At 48.2% G+C, this 9,380-nt stretch overlaps 1 pseudogene; it reads left to right on the top strand.

The window, feature by feature from the left end:
- The first annotated feature begins 7,892 nt into the window (after nt 1-7,892).
- On the top strand, nt 7,893-8,932 carry LOC123080295 (shaggy-related protein kinase GSK2-like; annotated as a pseudogene).
- The last annotated feature ends 448 nt before the right edge of the window (nt 8,933-9,380 follow it).

Below are 9,380 nucleotides of genomic sequence, written 5' to 3'. Positions count from 1 at the left end.
CAGTACATTGAATGTACTCGCAAGCTCACAAATACCTAGAAGCATTCAAGACAGACAACAACATGGCAATTACAGGTTAAGTAGAATTTAACATGATATCATCAGAACAATATGGCATGACCAACATAAACACGATACAGCTATCACAACATGAACATATTAATCTGACAATACTAGCATGCAACATGATGACACCATATGCACCACTTATTCTGCTCGGGTTACCTCGTAACCAACACATGCGTCACTTACCGACCTCGGACATCACACGATCATCTCAGGATCAAATCAAGCTTGGTATAAACAGTACTGTAGTAATCATTACATGACCACAAGGAGCTTGATCTCTACCCACAACTCTCTTACAACATCACGAATATACAACAACTCGGTATCCTCGATACCATCGTGATCCTTACGGCGATCATCACCCGACCAACACTTGGCCCGTGATCCTTACGGCGATCACAACCCGACCAACACTTGGCCCGTGATCCTTACGACGATCACAACCAACTTATCTCACTGTTATTAAGCACATTATTCTTATTACTGTTGACTCATGGTGTGACCTACTTTCAACCTGGGCCCTTATCCGCGGGCGCGGCTATCGATAGATTTAATATACACTCTGCAGAGGTTAGTACACTATACCCACACTACGGAACCCATGGCCTCGCACTCCCATTCGGGTGGACCAACGGTGTTTCGACGAAACCGATCTACTGCCATGACACTCTCCCGGCCACTCCGATCCAGTCCCCATCGGGCTAGTCCTGGGTGGCCCCGTGTCTACCTCCTGACACCTCGACCACCGTCGTGGCCCAAAACATAAACGATCCTACACGGGGATCCGCCGGCTATAACAACTACGGGCACACAAGGTTATGCTTGCTTACCGGGCCAGGGTATAGCACGCCCATAACCTTCCCTCGTTGGAGGCACCGGCGAGAGGCACGGCAATAGACCCAGTTAGGACCATCCCATATCGGTAAGCATGGTTGCACTGGTCAGCATCGATTCAGCGGCACCATGACTCAGCCAACAGTTGTTCAAGTTCAGTTTAATCCGGTTAAACTTGAATGCAAATATGCTGAGCCATGATAAAATAACATGATGCTAACTATAATACATGAACGTGATATCAACATCACCATGAGGGTATCACACAACCATCCATCATATCAACAATAACTCATATCCACTAAGCATGGCATACTGACTAGCATGACCATCTCCAACATCAACATGTACTACTAGCAAGCATAAACATATGACAGGTAATACTAGCAAGTATAACATAATCACAGAGTACAAAACAACATAGTACAAAAGTGAACATGCAAATCTAGACATCACCGAAACAACGATAACAATCTTTTCAACAAGCAACTATTTAATAAAGATTCAAGTTGAAAACCATGGCTACTGCATGACTATCATGCAAGTGGGTATTATGGCTTGCCTCGGGATGAAGAAGGCACCGGGGAGAAGTGCGGTGAAGCCGCGGAAAGATTTGCCGGAAACAGTTCTCTCTCAGAGGGGGCTGAATAAGGCAAGGGCATAAAGGTCATTTTCACAGTGTCAAACCATAGTGAAAACATGACCAACATAACGGGCTCGACGAAACAAAGAAGTGGGCGTTGGATTCACCTCAAACGGAGTTACGATTAAAGAGATATGGAAGTTTTTCTGCCAGGGACCCATCTGTAATGAAAATAATTTCAACCAGGGACCTGAACAGAAAAAGTGAAAGCGGATTCGGGTAAATACGTTTTCACCTTATCCAAAGGAACAGTGGCGGGGCTGACGTTTGCAGGTCCCACGGGTGGGGCCCGTCACTTATCCATGCTGGCCCGCGGGGTCAACGCCTAGCCACTGACTAGCGGGGCCCGCGGCCAGCTGGCAGGGCGGGGCGCTGCCTCCTTCTTCTTCCCGACGCCGCCCGACGGAGAAGAGGATGGGGCGAGCTCTGGCGATGACTGCCGGCGCTACGGGCCACCATCCACGGTGCTCGGACCACCGGAGAGATCGGGGAGAGGCGCCGCATCCATCCCGCCGGGGCACGGACACCGAGAAGGACCGGAGCGATGAGGGAGCGAACTCCGGCGGAGATGCTTCGGGTGGGATTTGGCTACGGGGCTGCGGGGCACTCCGGCGAGGGGCAGGTAGGTGGGGAGGATCTGGGGGCCGAGGGGAGTTCTTTGGTGAAGGAATGAGGGAGGGAGGGGGCCGGCTTCGAGCTAATCTTGCCGGGCCGAGGCGGCGGCCATGGCGGCATAGGGAGGCGAAGAGAGGAGCTCCGGCTCGGGGAAGAAGCTAGGCGGGGTTTCGGGAGGAGGGGGAGGCTGCTGGAGTGCTCGGACGACCTCGGGGGTGGCCATTTATAGGCGGGGCGAGGGATTGCCGAGCTGGCACCGCCGGCGACGCGTGTCCAGCACCGCGGATGCGTGTGCTCACGCATGGGCTCAGGGGAAGGCGACGACGATGCACAGGGAGGAGCTCACGGGGCAGAGGAGGCCAAGGGGGCGCAGGGAGGAAGACGACGGCGACGGGAAGATCCAAAACTCCATTGTGCTCTCGTGTTCACGCGGCGGCGAGCATCGGTGAGGAAGAGGACGGAGGGGGAGAGGGGTCCCGGAGAACGGTGACGACGCGGGGAATACGCTGGACATGATCACGGGCTCTAAGACGACGAGAGGAGGAGGGGGTACAGCACAAACAGTGCTCTGGACGCGGTCGCTGCACACAGAGCGCGCCAACAGGCATGCCAGCTGCATGGTCACCACGTGAACATGGGCATTCAATACTCTACAGCGCCCAAAACGTTGTCTATCGGTAAGTTCCTCCAAGGTAGGTTTGATATGTGGTGGTAACTGGGTTAAACAGGCTACGGTTAAATGGTTATCAACTGCTGAAGTTTACTGCAGTAAACTTTACCAGCTCAATGTGATCAACAGGGAGCTACTGGAAGCCAAAGAAGTTGTTTGGGGTGTTTAGGCTAGGAAGGACTATGATCCTGGAGAGTTTGAGGGTAAAAGGATCAAGATTTACTGCAGTTGCTTCACAACTGCATACTTGGTCCAGAAATGAAGATCATGATGATGCACTCACATGGAGTGTCCACTTGAGGTCAAATTGGGCAAGGCTTAGTAATTTGGTCATATTAAGATGCTGTAAGAAGCTCATGCCAAATGTACAAACCAAAATAGCACTTGCTTCACAAACATCTCCTCTGGACAGAAACTTGAAATAATTATGCTGGTCAAATGGCTCAATGAAATGATGACAAAATGGGTGGATATATGTTTTATGTTAATAAGAATGATCTGGTAATTTATCAGGATTTTTGAAGCAATATAAAATATAATTGCTTCACAACCTGAAAATATTGCCCGAAACAATGATTTGCTCCTGTGCTTACATAGATGATTGGATGGGGATGCAAATGGGTGGAAGGGGTTAATATGAGCACATTAAGGAGTGTGAAAAAGTTCAACTCATTTGGCTACTCCTAGCTAGTACTTCCTTCACAATGCATTCCCTCACACAGGAACTTTGAAAAAATCACTGAGGAAGATTGGCTACGCAAATAAAGTTGAGCTTTGGCACAGGGCAATTATTTGAACATGAAAAGATGTCCAAAAAGGTTGAGGTCAATTGGGAAAAGGAAAATAACACTTCCTTCACAACCTGCCACACAGGACAGAATAGAAAAGGAATATTGGGGAATCATTTTTGAACATGGCAATGAAAAGTTTTGCCATATTTGATCAAGATATGACCCAAACAACTTATGAGAATTATTTGGGAATTTTTGGAGTGAGGGAAATATATGTTGCTTCACAACCTAGGGCAATTTGAGTTATTCCTTTAATAGAAAAGGAATATTCCCAATAAAAGAATATTGGGATTTGGGCTAGGATGGAAATGACAGGGTCCAGGGAAAGATTTTGGAAGGACAAGCCACTCTGGAAGCAAAGAAGAGGGCATCTTCTTCAGTTTCCAGATCACTAAGCCACGGAAAAAGAAAACTCAGGCAAAAACCTCGGAAAAACAAAAGAAAACGAAAGGGCCAAAAATCAGGCTGTCACACAAGTGATATAGATCGGAGAGAGTAACTAATTACCGTGAATTCGAATTAGTAAGATCTATATGTTTCATACAAAATTTATTAGTTACTTTTATTTTGATAAATATAACTAAAAGGAAAATGCTTGTGACCGGTGCGCCGGCCGAATTTTCAGCCGGACGCAAGCCATGCTGGTGCCCCAGCCCACTGAAGCCACGCCCCGCGCGAGATGTGTTTTTTGTTGGGCCCACGTGGAACACCCCTCCTCTCTTATCTTTTCTCCAACCGCACGCTTCATCCACTACCTCCAGCCCCATCCCTCTCCGTGGCCATGTATCTTCTTCTTTTCCCCACGCCGCTGCCGGCCGTGTGCTCCGCCAAGCCAGGTGACTGCCCGACTGCTGCTGGCCGGCGGCTGCTTGCTGCTTGCGCGATGGCTGGGACGCGGTGGTCGGGAATGCTGCATCCAAGTTTTTTGGGACGACCGGTGAAGCCGTGTTCGAGGATGCTACCACCAACGATCTTTTGTTGCTACAACCGAGCAATAGAAAGCTGCAATGGGCAGCCATGGGTTCTACCGCCGGCGTCATTCACTGCTAGAGACACGACGTCGCAAATGCTACAACCGGCAACTGGCCGTGCTGGAACCAGCTATGCGGTGTGCTGGAACCGGCAAAAAAAATGCTACATCATAGAGACTAAGTGTTGGGGACCGGATGCCGGAGCTGCATCCAGAGACTTTTTTTGCTACATCCGGCATCGTTCTTTGCTGGAACCAGTCAATTGTCCGCTACAAGGTCGGCACGGCAGAAGCTTCGACCGTTTCTGAAAAAAGCTTCGACCGGCTGTGGAAAAGCTTCATCCAGCTAGAGGAAAAGCTTCAAAGTGGCATGAGGGAAAATCTGTTCACTGCGGGAAAAAAGCTTCAATGGAAAAAGCTTCAAGCGGCCATGAAAAAGCTTCAACCGGCAAGAGGAAAAGCTTCAAGCTGCAATTGACAAAAAAGCTTCCACATGTGAAAAACGCTTCAACCGGGGAACACCAATGATAGGAGCTGACGACAGCGAGAGCTGCGGCCGGCACCATGGTGGTGCCGCGACGGGCGAGCTACAGGCACGTCGGGCTAGGAGGTGCAATGTGGTAGTCGTCGGACGTCTTTTCGTTGTTTTTGCTACAAGGAGCGACGGCGTCCTGCTAGAGCCGGGCGACGAGCGGCGATAAGTCGGAGGCGGCCAAACTGCAATCTGCGGGGGAGGGGGGGGGGTGGTGAGTGGGGCGAGGCGCGACCTGTTGCGAGGTCTACAGCCGGCGGGGACGGCCAACGGTGCCGAAAACTACTCGCGGAGAGGGAGTATTTTTGGGGGATCTCGTGATGGAAGAAGACGAAGTCAACGAGGGCGTGGGCCAGCTGGCAAAACAGACGATCGAGGATGCGCTAATCGCGCGGCTGTGGTGCGACCGGCCCAAATTTGGGCCGGCGCACCGGCGCCTATCAGTGCCCAATTTTAATAGTAACAACAATAGGTCAAAAATACATATCTGAACAGAGAAGTCTGCAACGTTGTGGTTGCAAGGATGCCTACTTGATATACTGTAGCAGACAATAGATAGTCCGTTTGTTTCGGCTACTTAAGTAAAGACGATTTTATATATCATGTTGACTTAAGGTGACCTTTTTTTAATGGAACACTTGTATTCCATTACGAGTTTACGACACGGCCTGGTCGCCCATCGCAACACTGATTACATCATTGGGGTAATCGGTGAACCACTCACGGTACCCACTATCAGCTAAACTTGCACCTAAGGACGCCAGCACATGTGCTGGTCCATTACACTGTCTCGGCACATACACCACATGAGCCACATGAGCCTCAATGAAATGGGTCCTAAGTCTGAACCTGATATCACTAAACAAAACACCCAGTTGGGCCAACACATAGTCGTTTGAGTTCATTGAACATATAAAGGATGAGGGAATGCGGCCAACTAGCGGCTGTGGCCACGTCTCCTTTTTTTCGCGGGTTACTGTAGCAGCGCTTGGAGAGATGAGTCCCGAGCGCCCCCATCTTCCCTCCTCTCTCTTTTCCACTTTCCCCTCGCCTCCGCCTCCGCCATCGCCTCCTCCCCTCTCCTCCCTCTCTCCCGTCTCCTCCCTCTCAACCCTAGCCGTCACCACCCAGTACCCACCCTCTGCTGCTCCACCGCGCACCCACCTCCCCTTGGATCAGGTGCAGGCCAGCCGGTGCGCGCAGGCGGCGGCGCTCCACTCGAGGGCAAAGGGAGGCAACGGTGGCGGTGGCCGCCGTGGACACCCGCGGCTATGGTGAGCCCCTGCGCCACCGCCCTCTCTCCTCTCCTCCCCTACTCCCTCACCCATCTCTCTCCCACGCAGACGAACCCCGCTGCTAGGAGGCCACCATGGAGGCCCGTCCCGAGCTCGGCTCGCCGCTCCTCCGGTGACCCTCGTTGTGCCTGGATCCGGGTCGGGCGGATCCGACGATTCCCCGATGCACAGGCGGGCCGGCACGCGGCCCTAGGCGGAGGAGCCCTCCCATGGCGCCGACGGCTCTGGAGATGAGGGCTGCACAGAGGAAGAGGAGCACCAGCAGCTCGAAGAGGAGCACCAGCAGCTCGAGGTTGTTAAGTGTTTGCCTCTACCTCCTCCTCCTGCCCCCCTCCCCCTCTCTTACTCACGTTATTGGCCCCTAATTTGTTATTTTCCTGAACATGGCATGTGCAGATCTGAGAAAGAAAAGATGAAGAACAAATATGTGATTCTAAATGCTGGCATTTATCCATATGATATATGGTTTTTAGTTTTGATTAGATTTAGAGTGTGAAATTTGTACTGTCTTGCAGTGATGCATGATGTTGGGTAGTTTCCATTTTTTTTATAATTTCAATTATCCCTTTAATTCGTAGGAGAATAAATAGCTCTTGGTTTGGTATCAGCTGTTGGTTTACATTTGATTATGTAAGAAGTGTTCTATAGCCGTACAAACCTTGACGAAGCACCTCTAGCAAGAGCTTATCCATTTTCATATTTCTGGCATGTGATTGATGGCATTACTATAACCAAAGCAATACTGAATATTAGTTTTCTTCCACGGATACTTCGAAGGCTTTCAATGAGGATGCTTTTGTCAGTATGTCTCTTTTTATGGGTGAGTTTGTCACGTTTGAAAAGGTTTTGATTGATTACCTCGAATGCTTTATTTGTCCATTGCAATTCCAAGAATGGCAGCAAAGTGTTCATGTAGCCAATATTCCTACTTTTTTGTCATTTTTTCTTGCTTAGTTGGAAACTTGGAACAGCCAACAAAACACTCCTTCACCCTTGCCATGACTTAGAATATGAAGTGATGTTGGCGGGTTGGATCATGAGGGTTGAGAATGGAGAATAGTTTAAGAACAGTAGATGCTGAACTTTTCACTATCTGAATATGAGGTAGCAATCATTTCACGGTTGACATTTTCAGGTCTATAACGGGATCTTGAGGAAATCAGATAATGCATTTTGGTTGTATCAACTATACTGAATCTGCAAAGCCTTTTTTGTGTGCAGAGAAATTCACCCTCTGCATTAGTTGCAAAAGATGCTGATTTTGATCATAACAATTATAGTTGTTCAAGCAGTAGCAGATTTGGCAACCTCACAGTCATCTCATTCAGAATTCACGTCCTATCCTCAACGGAGCTTAAGATGCTGATTTTGACCATAACAATTATAGTTGTTCAAGCAGTAGCAGATTTGGCAACCTCACAGTCATCTCATTCAGAATTCGCGTCCTATCCTTAACGGTTAGCTTATTAACGCGTTGTGGGCACTTCATTTGGCATCATCTTTCAGGTGATTGCTCTAACCATTGTTTTGCTCTGTTTGTGTTGTTGATTACCAGCCTGATGTTTAGCGAAATGGATGCATGTGTAGGCTAAATTCTTGGAAACTGGGGAGACGGTGGCCATTAAGAAGGTACTGCAGGACCGACGGTCCAAGAACCGGGAGCTGCAGCTTATGCATTTGATTAACCATTCCAATGTTGTTCTCCCTCAAGCACTGCTTCTTCTCAACCACAAGTAGAGATGAGCTGTTTCTGAACCTTGTCATGGAGTATGTCCTGGAGACACTCTACCGTATGCTTAAGAACTACAGTAATGCCAAACAGGGGATGCCACTTATCTACGTCAAGCTTTACACCTATCAGGTTTTTGAATTGCCAGTGAATAAATGTGAAATGTGTGCCTGCCATTGTGCAACTATTCTAAGTCAATTCTACATTGGTGGCGGCTATTTAGGGGGCTTGCGTATATTCATACTGTTCCTGGAGTCTGCCACAGGGATGTGAAGTGACAAAATGTTTGGTATGTATTAGTGAATACTTTCTGTGTGCATCACTTATGCAGAGGCCAGGGTCATCCCCTTTCTGAAGAAAATGTATTAGTGAACACTGTACATATTTGCTCGGTTATCATGTATGGCTTTTCATGCTTGCTTTTGAACTTGCCTTCACTTGCTTCCTTATATAGGTGGGCAGGGCCTTTTGATGTGAATCATGTTCGGTATTCTTGTTCAGGTCTTGCTGTTCGTGGCCATTACACTGCACACCATCAGGCAAAATAAGGTATGTGCTCAAAGGTTGTAGCTTGGCTAGGCTATTTCTAATTTCTCAGATTTAGGATCATGTGTGTAGTATAAAGTAAACCATGCTTCGTCAACTGAATATGTGTATGTATGTATAGGCAACGAAGGCATACAAGTATATCGCAAGGTCAATGCTATATGTGTATGTATGTATGGATGGATAGGTGCTACTGAAGTGAGATTCCGAGAAAATCTGCTTACAAGTATATCGCAAGGTCAATGCTATATTATTCTTGCCTGTTTTTCCTTAAGATGCTACACTAGACTGCAGTTTTTGTTGTCACTACAACGATGTATTTTTCGATTCCATCTGCTGTCGACACAATGCACAGAGGGTTCAACAACTGAATATTGTTATGATAACACATGTTTAGTTGGTGTGTGGTTTGTCAGATAAAATGCATGTTTCTCAGGAGACAAAGACTGCAGTTACTTCCGAAGGAGAATAGCAACCTTTACTTCTGCTAGGTACGTACTTAAATTTATTGATATTCAACTATTTTTGCTGTTTCGATTTAGTTCCATCCAAGGCCACCAGTTAGCTATAAGTACTTCCAAATAGTGATCAATCAATCTTCCGTAGCATGTATATACTGATGGTAGTTTCTTCCACTGAATATGTGAACTTGGAGAAGACTCACTATGAAGGTCTCCTGACAACTA

Source organism: Triticum aestivum, chromosome 1B (assembly GCF_018294505.1).
Source record: "Triticum aestivum cultivar Chinese Spring chromosome 1B, IWGSC CS RefSeq v2.1, whole genome shotgun sequence".
Taxonomy (NCBI): Eukaryota; Viridiplantae; Streptophyta; class Magnoliopsida; order Poales; family Poaceae; genus Triticum; species Triticum aestivum.
The sequence above is the reverse complement of the archived record's forward strand: the minus strand, read 5'-3'. Positions and strand labels throughout refer to the sequence as shown.